The sequence below is a fragment of the Schistocerca serialis genome, chromosome 2 (genome assembly GCF_023864345.2).
Source record: "Schistocerca serialis cubense isolate TAMUIC-IGC-003099 chromosome 2, iqSchSeri2.2, whole genome shotgun sequence".
NCBI classification, from domain to species: Eukaryota; Metazoa; Arthropoda; class Insecta; order Orthoptera; family Acrididae; genus Schistocerca; species Schistocerca serialis.
In genome coordinates this window covers 276,504,791-276,520,651 of record NC_064639.1, presented here as the reverse complement: position 1 = coordinate 276,520,651, position 15,861 = coordinate 276,504,791, and the positions used below count along the sequence as shown (strand labels likewise).

At 42.2% G+C, this 15,861-nt stretch overlaps 1 protein-coding gene across 1 annotated transcript in view; it reads left to right on the top strand.

Moving 5' to 3' along the window:
* Positions 1-15,861, top strand: part of LOC126455904 (uncharacterized) — a 290,245-nt gene that overhangs the window by 54,042 nt on the left and 220,342 nt on the right. The gene's annotated exons all lie outside the window — the stretch shown is intronic.

The following is a 15,861-nucleotide window of genomic DNA, read 5'->3' as shown; positions in this document are numbered from 1 at the left end:
CACATCAGCGCACACTCCGCTGCAGAGTGAAAATCTCATTCTGGCAACAACATTTGGTATTAGCAGACGACGAGTAGGCTGCACCTTGACGTTACAAAAGATGGCGGTTCCATAGCCAGTCTATGTTGTTTATATAGGTCGTTGAAATTACGGTATCGCATCATCACTGGTACTCGCAGCCGGAAAATCACAATCATATTACATTAGGTAGGCTGGTGCTGTTTATGTATATTATCCGCAGTTACAACTTATCTGCTAATGGAACAGTTTCAATGATTATCACATGGTGTAAATGTCTGCAGCCAGAAAAGATGCTGTTTAAAGCGTTCGCAATTACGTCAAATGGCTCTGAGCACTATGGGACTTAACATCTATGGTCATCAGTCCCCTAGATCTTAGAACTACTTAAACCTAACTAACTTGAGGACATCACAAAACACCCAGTCATCACGAGGCAGAGAAAATATCTGACCCCGCCGGGAATCGAACCCGGGAACCCGGGCGTGGGAAGCGAGAACGCTACCGCACGACCACGAGCTGCGGACGATTATGTCAAAGCTATCATTCGCATCACGTTATGACATCACAGTCCAAATGGTAAAGCTTAATGTTGACGTACTAGCGGACACTGTAACAGATATTCTGAAGCGCGAGATTTTCCTGAGACCTGGAATGTCAAATGTGGTGACAGTGGGAGCAGTAGATGGAGATGTATAATAGATGATAGACATGGGATGAACCACACTGACGTACAGTGATGTGTGGCTTTGATTGATGTAGACGGCCACTGAAGTGATGCCAGGACGACGGTGGCGTGCTGCGGTGGAGACGAGAACGATGAGAATGTCTCCAGTGTCACAGGGATGACAGCAGCAATGTCCGGGTGATGCAATGATGTCGGAAAACAGATGGAGGTGGTGGCGAAAGCTGCAAAAACGGATGCAGCGGTAGCGGTGGCGGTGGTGTGTGGGGCGGTTGATGGATGGTTGGCGGCGGCGAGATAGAAGTGGCAGCAGTGACGATGATCCATAAAATAAGCTGACGAGGAACGTACATCCACACAAATAGAAGTGGTTTTGAAGTGGCAAGTAAACTGCAGGTACACGAACAGGAACTGATATCAAACTCCTTCCAGTTTAAGCAGGAAAGTAAACGAACACATACATAGAAGAAGTCTCGAAGACGCTAATAAACTGCACATATGAACACATATTGATGCGAAGCGTAGAGGAGTAGCCCCACCAGTCTACATGGGATAGTGAAGTAGGTGACGACAAATGGGGTATAGCGCTGAAGAGTACCCGAACCGGTCTGTCTCAACAGCTGCCGGGAGATGCAGGGCTATTTCTTTTTCCCTTATTTTCATTTCATTCCCTCACCCCTCGTGGGTGGGTGATGTGCTGTCAGCAGTACAGTAATACGTTCTTCAACCAAGACCACTCTTCAAAAATGCAACGAAATGAGTATGTTACTGAACGAGAAACGTTACACGTGGTTCTGAAAACAACGAGTAGGATGAATTCTGTTGGCATCTGCATAAACACATTAGGACCGATTTCATTTTTAAATTAAACGAAAGGAAAGACAATTAAAAAACCAAAACAGATACATATTGAAAACACACTGCAGAAAAGTGAAAGTCTTCTCAGAAAAAGCATTGCCTTTTCACACAAAATCTGAAGGACCTGCACTGGAAGGGAAGCATTTTGGGAGTAGCGGATATGTTCCATTGGGTTGAGGGGCGTGGGTAGGAAATAATAAGGAGATGCGTTAGGTAGAAAATCATAGATATGAAGGTAGGTGTTAGGGTACACAGTGGTACGATGAAAAGTGGGGAGAAGGAAGTTGCTACGTTGGTAGCGTAGCATTAAGAGAAAGTGGATATGGCTGGATGGAGAGAGAAAAGGAGAAAGGAACCCTAATGTGAAGTGGGCTAGTTGAGGAAGAGTTAAAGTTGATGAGAGGGCTAAATATCTGGGCGGATATATATGTTATGAAAACATTTGGCAATTTACCATGTGAGAACCAAATTTATTGCGGGTGTTATTGGTCTTCTAATTTATGCTAATGCCTTGCTTTTTAATATTTTTAGCGTCAGTTGTACACAATATATTTTGAATTTTTTTGTCATTAGTTAAAATATGAGGCAATATGAGTACATCCTTTCTTCTCTGCATCTAAGGCACTGCACTCCAAATCATGCTTTTATGTCAATTGTGGTGGATGTTTTAACAGATAATACTGTAACAAATTTCAGTGTGTATAACAGGCCACTACAGGCGTTCACCAAAATATGATTTTCATTAAAATGTTTTACAGTATTTTAAAGTGTTTTTGACTTTGTTGCGTAGATTAATTTCATAGTTATTCAATGTCCTGTAGTTTTCTGGAATGGAATTTGCTTTATGCCAAATTGTTAATATTAATAAATATTACTTAGTTTTCAATTCTTTAATTTTAAAACGATTTTATATAAAAACTGTACCGGTAAGTTTGGATTGGCGTTAGTGATATAAAAGGTGTTCTACCCACATGACTTAATCTGTCGCTGCTTGTATTACTCTGTAAACAACTACCTCAGTTAGAATGTCGCCACGTACGTCTTAAAGTAGTTGTCAGTTTAAATTGTACGTTATTTAATATTTCGTCACTACGTTGTACAATGCGGTTTAACTTACATCATTTATATGCTGATTCTTTTACGTTTTCTCGTATTTTCATAACACTGAATATAGCTATTCGATTGCTGAAATCAAGGTCTGCAATGAAAATACTGATTGGACTTGGGACTGGAAAAGGTGTGCAATATAAATACTGATTGGATTTGCGACTGGTTGCAGAATTCTTTTCCATATTTGGCGTGGATAAACAGTTGCAATTTGCATGCAAGGTATATGAAACAGGAAAATTACACTAATGTTTCAAGAAAAATTGGGAAACCCCTGTTCCAAAACAGGCTGATGCTGACAGGAGTGAATATTAACGAACTACCAGTTTATTATGTCACAGTTACAGAATCATGTGAAATTAGTCTTTCTCGCTGCTCACTGGTACTGCAAAGCCTGGAAACTCCCGTAACCATTTCTTCTACTCCTTCCCCTACAACCGCGTTCCAATCCCCCTAGTTATTAGCTTTTCATCACCCTTTACGTATTTAATTACCGTTAAATATAGTTGTACAAGTTCTCTAACTGTTCATGTTCTGCTTGTGCTGTTGTACTGTACAATATCTATACCCCTTTCTGCGGAATCGTTGTTAAACAGGGAAATTTTTATTGTGCTTTGACACCCACGAGGGTATCTTACGAGGGCTTGACAACAGTACCCAGATTCAAATGGATGTAGGTTGTAATAATTCTGTAACATGAGGGCGCCTGAACAAGTTAGACTAACGTGGAAGCTTTATCGAACAGTCTTCATACTGGAGACCACAACAACATAGCTCCCGTAGAGAAGTTTTGTTAACGAAAATGGAACACAGCATGGCTCCTGCTGCGTTTACTTACGTCACACGTTCACAATAAATGATACGTAACATAACGGAAGCATCGTTGTCTTGTCATACACAATGATCGGTGGGAAAATACACTCTAAGATAAAAAGAACCACTCACCTTGAAAAAATTATCCGAATGGGAGATAGATCGGTATATGTGATTTAAATGCACAGACAAACAAATGATGACAGTTTCAGAAAAATATTGATTTATTCAAGAGAAATTGCTCAAAAAATGTGCAAGTCAATAACGCGTTGCTCCACCATTGGCCCTTATGCAAGCAAATATTTTCTTTGCATTGACTGACAGAGTAGTTGGATGAACTCCTGAGTTATATCATTCGAAATTCCATCCAACTGGTACATTAGGTCGTCAAATTAGCGAACTGATTCTGGGGTGCTGTCCATAATGCTATAAACGTTCCCTGTTTATGAGAGATTCGGCGACATTTCTGGCCAAGGTACGGTTTCGAAAGCACAAAGACTAGCAATAGGGACTCTCAGTGTGATCTGGCAAGCAATATGTTGCTGAAACATGAGCCCAGGATGGCTTCATCTCAAGAGCAACAAACTGGTCCTAGAATACGCCTGCTCCGTAAGAGTGCCATGGATTACAACCACAGGGGCCCCGCTATGAACTGATGTCACATCCGGGACTATGACTACCGGTTGTTGGGCCATGTGGTGTGCGACGACAGTCAGGTTGGAATCCCACCGCCGTCCAGGGAGTCTCGAAACACGTATTGGGCCTAAAAGTTCATTGACTAGAGTAGAATTTTCTTCAGTCATGAGTCCTGTTTCAAACTGAACTCTGATGACCAGCAAAGACATGGATGGAGACGCCCATACTAATGTGGGATACCAACCTGACTGTCTTCCGCCATACGGCCCCAAAATCTGAAGTGATGGTCTGGTGTACCATTTCTGTTAGTAGCAGGACCCATTTGGCTGCTATCTGCGACTTCCTGTTACTTGTTTTCGCAGTTGCCAAACTCTATCTTGGTTAGCATGGTCGCCGGATCTCTCCGCAACTGAGAACATTTGGAGCATTATCGGCACGACCCCAAAGCCAGCTCGGAATCTGACGACGTAATGCGCCAATTGGACGGAAGTTTGGACGATGCTCCTCAGGAAGACAATAAAAAACCACTATTAGTCAATTTCAAACTGAATAACTGTTTGCATAAGCTTTGATTCTGGTATCATAAAATGCATATACTTTTTGTTTGTATGGAAGTCCCACGCTGATACCACTGAAAGAGCAGGGATGACTGAGCCCTCGTCATCATAGTTCCCTGAAGGTTAAAAAATACCTGAGCCCTCAGAAGTTCTGGCAGCAAATAGAATGTCATACTCTGGCGGCAGTAAATACGACTGAGTCATCGGCACTGCATTATCCGTCATGGCCTGGGGATCATATTGTTATTCTAGCTGTTCGATGATGAAAATCTGGTTTGGCCAGATCTAAATGGTGCTGCTGCTTGCTGACTTTTCGGTAATAGCTGAGTCTGAAATCATGGCGATCGACCTGGAACAGGGGGCAATGACCAGCTATTATATTTTCCCATGGTTTGGGCTGTAGAGACTGGAGACTGGACTGGTGTCGTAATGCAGCGGTCTACCGACACAAGTGCGGTTCCTACCACTGTCCAGTCAGGTCAATGACCAATGCTGCACGACTGTAGCTGTGTCTGATTACAGCTCTGGGCTCCATCTTCTGCCTCAGGTTCTCCTACAGCAAAATCTTTATTACAGCCTTACTAGTCGCTATTTATACGGGATAGAGCGTGATAAATATGATTAGACTTCTGAGATAATCACTGTGCACGTTACCCCACTAGTTCCGCACGGTAAAAGCCCAAAGATGTCAACGGTTACCAAATCCATAAGTGGATATGTTTGTTGGCATAAAGTACCTGTATGCACCTCCTTCTGGCAACCAGATTTATCCCTTTACATAAATAATTTTGAAATATGCACTATGTACTTCTTTATTCCAAAATGTCCATTCACATGGTGTATGTACTGTAAAAACTTTTGTATATAGGATTTATGTACACTCGACCGTACAAAAAGCTTGCCACTCCCTAATTCCAATATGTAGGCTACACCTGACTGTATGCAACCAACACAGCATAGCTGTGTCGCAGGCCCTCTAAACCCTCTGCACCATAGTTGGGCGTACCGCAATGGGTACCACAAGAGACTAATAGAGAACAATGCACTTGATGGCAGTCAGTCCAGATGAAAACCAATAAACGTCATGCAACAAATATTAGAAAACACGTTATTAGAGATGAGACAGTCGCTAACTCTTGTAAATTAAACATCATTACAATAAGTGACGCTGCAGAAGTTTTATCACACTCATTACATGACATGAAGGGTTTTTATTCCTGATCCGAATTAGATCCCACTGTCAACGAAACAGAGTTTGTGTGTCTGACCGAGACTCGACTAGGCATAAAGAGACGTAACGTATCGAGGTGTTCACCAGCATCACTTTACAAGGCTGAATCTCCAAACCTGGAAATAAGTGACGATATATTTAGCACTGCACCGGGAACCCCACGAAGCTTATATAACCCCTGAGAAGTAACCACGAAAGGTATGTAAAAAAGTGAAATGCACAAGTGTGAAACGCCATAAAGTAAAGCTCTGGTGATAGACGGGGGCAGAAGCCAGTACCTATATGAATTCAGAATGAGATTGTCACTCTGCAGCGGAGTGTGCGCTGATATGAAACTTCCTGGCAGATTAAAACTGTGTGCCCGACCGAGACTCGAACTCGGGACCTTTGCCTTTCGCGGGCAAGTGCTCTACCAACTGAGCCACCGAAGCACGACTCACGGCCGGTACTCACAGCTGTACTTCCGCCAGTACCTCGTACCTATATGAATTGTTAACTAAGTACAATTGTATGTCAGATATTAAAAATGCTCACCAATAGCGAGATATTGGAACATGAAACGGCGATAGAATCCCTGACAGGGATTCGAAACCAGGATTTTTCGCTATCGTCTTATAGCTACGAACGGACATTAAATATTTACTGCCTCTTCAACAGTAGCGGGATGTGCACATATTTGGCTCCAGGTAACGCAATTAATACTGTTGTGCTGCACGTGACTTCAACCCTATGCATATCATCGTTGTTGACCCCACACAAAGTGTTAACTGTCATGTTCTCTTCACTTGTAGCATCGCGCCGTTCACAGAAACGAGCTGGAGGAGTTTGGCGTCGTGACGAAACAACGAAATGATGGGACAGTATCATCTCGAAAGGTTCAAATCCAGAGAAAATTGGAATCGATACTCGAATACCAGACCAGTGCCAATATATTCAAAACTCAAAGTCATTGCAAATAAGAAATTAATGTCCTATGATGTTACATGATGATTGATTCGTGAACTAAAATAACATTAGTAGTGTAAGAAAGCTTACTAGAGACAGAGTTTCTGCAAGCAGCGACTTCCACCTCTGACAGCCGAAAGTAATCCCACTCTGTTCCAGTCTGTAGCGAATGGATATGTTTAACGTTGATTTGGTGCCATGACACAGTCCTGCGTTGTTTACTTTGCGTTACTGGAGCTGTAGATGTATGGGTACGATTGTGGCTGTTAGAAACTTGTACCTCGATGCGAGAAACGAATCCACTCATAGCCATTACAAGCTAGCCTCATTCCAACCAACTACCGAATTTTACACGTGTTAGCGTAGTGTATTTGTAATAATTTTGTACGTAGCACATGACACGAGAATTGTTGACTCCCTATTGAGCTTTTGTTGTGAATGACCTATTTGTGGTCCAACAGTCAACGTCATGCAGTGGGAAGGCAATGTCGTGACATCAAACCAATCCTTTTCCTTTCATTTCTAAGCCGTATTCCATCTGTCTGCTATGAGTATCAGGCTGACAGAAGGTCAGAGACAGTATCGTTCACTTTCTTGCCAGTAATAAAAAAGAAATTCTTGCAGAAACATGTTTGTGAAAAGGCTAGTGGGTGTATGTCATCTTAAGATCACCTTCAACGCTACCAGACGGCGGCCGCTTTTGTATGGCATGTTACTATAAGAGTACGAAGGTGGGAGCTTAAGTAGTGGCAACTATTTATTCACAACCGATTCAAAAGAGTTACATGTTTGCACCTGTTACTGTCCTTCAAAGTAGTCACTAGCGATGTGTAGAATCCTTTGTCAGCGATGTGGAAGGCGTACTATACCGTTAGAAGAGCCTGTTCTGTTGATGGTGCGAATGGAGCGGTCGAATCTCTGGAACAGCTGTGAAACGAATTCCTCGAAGTGGTCCCTTCATCTTCGGAATAAAATCAAAGTCACAAGGACTTAAGTCCGGAGAGTATGGTGGATGGTACAGTACTTCACAGTCCCATCGGCCGAACAGAGCAGCCACAGCTTGCGCTCTATGCGCCAGTGCATTGTCGTGCAAAATGATGGGTGGGTTGCGCAAAAAGTGTCGCCGCTTCTGTCGCAAAGCTGGTCGCAGGTGATGCTCCAAAAACGAACAGTAATACTGTGCATTGACGGTCTGCCGTGGAGGAACGTAATGCGTTAGGATAACACCATCACATTCGTACACGAAAATCGCCATAACTTTCACCATACTGGGGATCTAACGCACTTTCGACTTTCGCGGCGACCCATAATGACACCATTCGTTGGATTGGCATTTCAGTTTTGTCCCACACGATGTGGCCCATGTCTCATTTAGTGTTACGATACGGCGTAAGAAAGCCTCTCCTTCGCGCTCATAGTGATCCAAGTGCGTCTGAGCAGCGTCGTAAAGCATCCATTTCTGCATTTCCGTCAAGTCAAGCGGAACCCACCGTGATTCAATTTTTCGCACGCCCAGGCGATCCTTCAGGATGCGAAGCACAGTCGTGTGCACTAATCCGGTTTCGTGGGCGAGCTCATGAATCGTATGGTGTCGATCAATGTCCACTAACGCGGCAACAGCATGCACTTCTTCTTCAGAGACGCTAGGGCGACCTGCCTGATGCATATCTGCCACAGTTTGCCGACCTTCGTTGAAGGCTTTTACCCAACGTGCCACTGTTCTGTACGGCAATGCCGATTCCCCCGATCCCCCCCCCCCCCCCCCATGTCTCTTGAGACCTTGATGACACTGTCGTGCTGTGCGACCTCTGGAACGTTCAATCTTGATCCAACTTCGTTGTTCCTGTTTCGAAAACATAGTGACAACGTTACGTTAGACTGCTCGCTCACAAATTGTTTTTCCCTCGATTGTGAGCACGCCGGTTACGTGGGACGGACGAGTCCATTTTCTCGTGGTATGGTAGTTATGTGCTATCAGAGACAGTAATATATTCCATTGCACAATGTCTCCACAGCAGTGTTGCCATTATTTAAGTTCCAACCTACGTATTTAACTATAGTCTTACTTCGTTCAAGTTTGTAGTATTACTCGTACCACGACAACTTGAATATTTCTCATTTTTGACATTATTATTCCACAATGGAATGAAGTCTAACATTTGTAACATCGTGGTATGTTTGTGTTTAATAAAAGAGTGAAAGCGTAGAGGCAATTCGAAAGACTCGCACCCTGTACGGAGTGAGTGCTATCGAGAAAGTAAAGTCTTTTCGTTTCAAGTACGATCGTTTTGAGATAAATTGATCCCCACAGTCTGGGAGACAATCAGGCTTTGATGAAAGACGTTTCTGCGGTTTACTACCACGGTCAGTGACAGTGTATCCGATAACTGGCCAGTGTGACGACCCATTAATCATCGTGCGACCCTTTTATGAGGGTTGATCCTGGCATTTGCCGTAATATACCGGATGATCAAAAAGTCTGTATAAATTTGAAAACAGAATAAATCACGGAATAATGTAGATGGAGAGGTATAAATTGACACACATCCTTGGAATGACATGGGGTTTTATTAGAACCAACAAAATACAAACGTTCAAAAATGTCCGACAGATGGCGCTTCATCTGGTCAGAATAGCAATAATTAGCATAACAAAGTAAAAGAAAGCAAAGATGATGTTCTTTACAGGAAATGCTCAATATGTCCACCATCATTCCTCAACAATAGCTGTATTCCAGGGATAATGTTGTGAACAGCACTGTAAAGCATGTCAGGAGTTAAGGTGAGGCATTGCCGTCGGATGTTGTCTTTCAGCATCCCTAGAGATGTCAGTCGATCACGATACACATGCGACTTCAGGTAACCCCAAAGACAATAATCGCACGGACTGAGGTCTGGGAACCTGGGAGGCCATGCATGACGAAAGTGGCGGCTGAGCACACGATCATCACCAAAGGACACGCGCAAGAGATCTTTCACGCGTCTAGCAGTACTTTGTTTTTTTTTTTGTTTTTTTGTTTTCGTTCTATTAAAACCCCATGTCATTCCAAGCATGTGTGTCAATTTTTACCTCTCTATCTACAATATTCCGTGGTTTGTTAAGTTTTCAAATTTATACTAACTTTTTGATCACCCGGTATTTAAGGAGCTCACCGTAAACCTAAATCAGTATGGCCTGATGGCGATTTGAAGTATCATATGGTAAATTCATACTGAGAAGCTAGTCTGTAAGCTCTAACATAAATTATCTCAATCTATGGCCTGTATACAGCTTTGAACATTTTGTTATTGATGTACATCTGGTGGCACAAAGAAAGTCTTTTTTGTTACAAACTGCTTCACAGGGATGTGACCGCAGTTGACATTTGTTGCCAACAGACGAAATGCCTTGCAATTACAGAGTAACAAATGTGACTTGAAAGACAGCATTAAGCAGCTTGATTGGCAAAATCGCCAACTGCACATCTTCTAATCTGTCATCCGCATGTGTTTAACTTTCTCGTCCCTTATCGATCGAGGAGTGGCTGAGCGGTTCTAGGCGCTATAGTCTGGAACCGCGCGACCGCTACGGTCGCAGGTTCGAATCGTGCCGCGGGCATTGATGTGTGTGATGTCCTTAGGTTAGTTAGGTTTAAGTAGTTCTAAGTTCTAGGGGACTGATGACCTCAGAAGTTAAGTCCCATAGTGCTCAGAGCCCTTTGAACCATTTATCGATCGACCACGAAGAAAGTTAGTGTTTGTTTTCTTTTGTTTGCTTTTGTTTGTTGTGTTTTGGCGATTGCACTTGAAACGTGGCTTAATTACAATTAGAGAGTTGTGACATGCATGGTATCGAAAAACTACCTGCACGTCATCAGACGGTTTTCGCTAACGAGGTGGAATATATTGTTGGGAATTTCTCTGGTATCTGTGTCTATTTTGTTCAATAACTTCACGGGAAACGCTAGTAATATGCACTACACTAATACAACTGGTGTCCTATCATAATACATACAACGAATGGCTGTCTTAATTAAACGTGATATCTTCTGTCAAACTCAAGGATCATTACTGGACTGGAACGCAAATACGACAATATGGTTGTGAGAGTCGTTGCCGAATGAAACACAGTTAACAGAGTATTCAGCGATACGATTTCATTAAGAGACCCGTGTTCTTTCAGAAGCAGTTCCGCAGTGTTTTATGTTTCTTACCTCTAGATCTACTGGTTACTAAACGTAGCGAGACGTCTTGTTATGACAAAGTTTCTAAACATGTCGATCTAAGTTCGATATAACTGTTTGTAGATATGTCACAGAGGAGGTAAAACATTACTCTCGCGCCAGTTTGTGACTAGGAGCTACTGTCTCTTACTCTTTACAGTGCGTCGACATTTTCATGGAGGAAGCGACCAATTGGAGCGTTGATCGCCTTCTTATAGCCCTATTGTTGGTTGATACATATAATTCGCAATGTAGTGAACGAGATTAGTTGTAGCTGCTGCGTGAAAGTAATCTTCCTCTCTGTAAAGTACGTTTGATAAGTCGATGAAATACCAAAGTGGAATTCACTCCGAATCTTTCACCGGTATACCACGATGTCAAGTGCATCAAGATAATTCCCTGTCATTCCAAGAAGTAAAAAAAAGAAACATCATAGCGTTACCAGATACGTTCCACTATGCTGTCATGGCCCTATCATAGTCGTAGCAGAACTATTATATTTCTACATGCAATATCTTTCGTGTGTGGACTAACAATTTAGGAGTTCCGTGTTTGCATCAACAATGCGGCGACTTAATTACTTTTCCTACATCGTCATGGGGAGTAGTCTAGTACTTATTATTAGAGAGAAGAACGGAAAGTTGCACAGACCACCGCATACATATGGGAGAAAATAAATGTAATCCACTGACTTAGAGATCCATTTCATTGACATTGACATGTAGCAAGTCATGTGAACGAATAATTTGTTCCAGCATTATGAAAGACTCCAGAATATAATACCTATTTACATCAAACCATCATGAATTTGGAAAGCATCATTCTTGTGGGACACTTTATTCCCATGATGTACTGCGTACATGGGCTCTTATATTGTTCCATATTTACTGAGTTCGAAAAAGGTTTTTGATATCATTCTCGTAAGCGGCCTCCAGCCACATTGCTTGAATGGTATTGCTTCAAAAAGGGATAAGAAGGAACATTAAACATCTGCTACGGTGTGGCTAGAGACCAAATTCTGAAACCTGTTCCAAAGTACAAGACTATCCCATGTGTTATAGCTAGGTAGTTAGTAACATCAGGTAACATTAGCATGTGATTTCCACAGAACATAATAAGGCTTGATTGCAATATAACGCAACGTATGCAGCTTCTGACTTGGAGCCCTTTTAAAAGGAGAATATTACATGTTAATAAACATTAGAACTCTATGTTAGGTACGTTTACTACGGGAGAATCAGTTCTCTTCTAAATGATTCTTCAGGTGGCCGGAAATTACCCAGCAGGCTTCGTTACCTCTGTCCCCCCAACACAGTGTTAGTTACGATACATCCATCGTTTCATGTGCATTTGTTATGATCCCCATTTCAATATAAAATTACATACTAATGACTTTGATTCGTAACGACTGGTACAAGACAGGGAAAATAGAATCGTAAAAGTTTCGCACGTCTTCCTATCAATAACTGAAATTTGGCCTGCGCGAGCTGGTCGACAGAAGAAATTGACTGCTGTGCGCATCATTTGCATTGGGTTCGAGCCACGAGACGGGCTCGTAAACAGCAGACTGCGCTCGTTTATATTTGCGAAGCACGACTAAACAGCGTGTGATCTGTCGCAAGTTTGACAGTCGTGGATTGCAATGGGCGGAGAAAAAAATTTCGACATCAGTTATGTCGCTGCACTACATTAACAACTTGTCTCAAATATTTTATGTGGAACAGTTCTGCACCATTGTTTCCGCCGACCAACCTCTCCACAACATTCCGAGGTTCGACGACTCTAACATAACGAGACTGTAAGATTATGCAACCGTCACCATTCACAATCTGCAGGCTGGCTCTTGTTTATTGTTGCACCTATCAGTTGGAGTGTATCTTCGAACTCACGTCGTTAATGTAACAGTTCTAAGGACTTTTTTGTTATTGAAAATCCCTGTTTGATCTAGTAGGTTGAGAAGTCTTCATTTAGTTGCAGTGAGTAAAACTGGCGTGTACCGATCTCTGTTCGTCGCTGTGATTTTGCACCGTCGTGTGGTTCACAAATCCGTGATACAGTTCCGTTGCACTATAAATAACAAAGTTTCGTTAAATTTAGCTGAATCATTGCCTCTTTGAACCTTTTTCAGTACCTAGACACACACACACACACACACACACATACACTCACATTCAAGCGTGCGCTCGCGTACGCAGGAAGTACTTACCCCTACATTAAAGTGGAATAATCTTTTTCTTTTTCATTTCATTTCACATAATTAAATATGTGTATTTCCTTTTGCAGTATTGCTGAATATGTCCTTCAACATTTTTCTCCTTGACTGCGACCGAAAAGTTTCCGTAAGGGATAGTTATTTCTTCAGTTGCAAAACTTCTGATCGCTAAATGTCGTCTGCGTTCCGAAACTGTCAGAAGTTCACAAGATTGTCCACTACTAAATACGTTAAGGATAGGGTCGTAAATAGTTATTCAACAGCATTTGTTTTGTCTCTTCAGTGCTAAAGTACTGTATGATGTTTTTAACCATTGTGGCAAGTTAAAATGTGAGATAAAGCTTTTGCCGTGATAGCCTGAAAAAGTGTCTTCACTTTGCCAGTAAGAAACCCAAGGCCTGAGATACTCCCCTAGGAAAACGACGGGCACCGTGTTAACGTAAAACAAAAACTTGAGTACATCTTTACGTTACTATACACCGAACATTGTTAGTAAATAATTTATCTTTCCTTGAAGTTTACAAGACGGATTACATGTAGAGGAGTACATAATTTGGGTACAAAGCTGCAAGAGTTGTTTCTCACATAATTTTGGAAATACAGTCGTTTCAGCAGGCATTGGCATTAGATCTGAGAAATGAGTGCCATACAAAGAAAAAAAAACAAATGTAGGATTACACGCGGTATTTAAATTGAAGCAACACCACATAACAGAAATTACATTTGAAAACGAAAAATGCTATTATGGCAAACCAATCAGTAGTTGGCATTTAAATGTTATCTGTAGAAGTATTTCTGATTTTAAAATTGGTTCATGGTGTGGGTTCCTGTAGTCATGTCCTAGTTCATGAACCACGGGCAACGTATGAGTGGCCAAGTAAGTGGTCCCGACAGTCGGGATACCAGTTACTTTGGAATAAGGCTGGGCATCTCGGACATATTCTGAGTCGTGGTCACCTTTGTGCTCATACGGCAAAGACTACCAAATCCACCGGTTAGTCCCTCAGCCGTTAGGGGTAAAACTCAATGGGACTCGGGGCAAGTAAGGCTAGCAACCTGCTTCCCTGGTACTTTAAATATGATGCTGGCAACAATCAGAGCAAAATGCCTCGGACCTTTGGAGGTGACGGAGTCCCACCTCTAACTGAAAAACCAGGGACTCCTAAGATACGACTTGGCAAACAAATGGTAATGAGATGGGGAGCTATTAATATCAATGGGGGCTACTCTGGGAAGAAGGTAGAGCTGGCAGAGGCTGCAAGTAAGATGGGGCTGGACGATTTAGCTGTTAGTGACATTCGGGTAAGGGGTGAGAAAGAGGAGGAAGTGGGAGAATACAAGGTCAGGAGTCAAAGCAGGAATAGCACAATGGGGTGTAGGGCTTTACATCAGGAAAGAAATGGAACCCAGCGTAGTTGCAATAAGGTATGTAAACGAACGACTGATGTGGATAGATTTGACAGTGTCTAGCAAGAAAATTAGGATTGTGTCAGTATATTCGCATTGTGAAGGGACAGATCAAGATAAGATGGATAGTTTTTATGAGGCACTCAGTGATGTAGTTGTTAGAGTAAAGGACAAGGACAGTGTTCTGCTCATGGGTGATTTTAACGCCAGCATTGGAAATCGAACAGAAGGGTATGAGAAGGTTATGGGTAAATTTGGAGAGGATATGGAGGCCAACAGGAACGGGAAACAACTCTTGGATTTCTGTGCAAGTATGGGCTTAGTAATCACAAACTCCTTTTTTAAACATAAGAACATTCACCGGTATACTTGGGAAGGCAGGGGAACCAGATCTGTCATTGACTATATAATAACAGATCAGGAATTCAGGAAGGCTGTGAGGGACACACGTGTATTCAGGGGATTCTTTGATGACACTGATCATTATTTAATCTGCAGTGAAATTGGGATTGTGAGGCCGAAAGTGCAGGAGGTCAGGTCCATATGTAGGAGGATAAGAGTGGAGAGACTTCAGGATAAGGAAATCAGGCACAAGTACATAACAGCGATTTCAGAAAGGTACCAGTTAGTTGAATGCAGTCAATTACAGTCATTGGAAAAGGAATGGACAAGGTACAGGGACACAGTACTAGAAGTGGCTGAAGAATGACTTGGAACAGTAGTGTGTAAAAGTAGGATGAAGCAAACAGCTTGGTGGAATGATACAGTCAAGGCAGCCTGCAAAAGGAAAAAGAAGGCGTATCAAAAATGGCTACATACAAGAACCCAGGTAGACAGAGAAAGTTATGTTGAAGAAAGAAACAAAGCCAAACAGATAATTGCAGCATCCAAGAAGAAATCGTGGGAAGACTTTGGAAACAGGTTGGAGACTATGGGTCAAGCTGCTGGAAAACCATTCTGAAGTGTAATTAGCAGTCTTCGAAAGGGAGGTAAGAAGGAAATGACAAGTATTTTGGACAGGTCAGGAAAACTGCTGGTGAATCCTGTGGATGCCTTGGGCAGATGGAGGGAATATTTTGAAGAGTTGCTCAATGTAGGTGACAATGCGATCAGTAATGTTTCAGATTTCGAGGTAGAATGGGATAGGAATGATGATGGAAATAGGATCACATTTGAGGAAGTGGAAAAAAT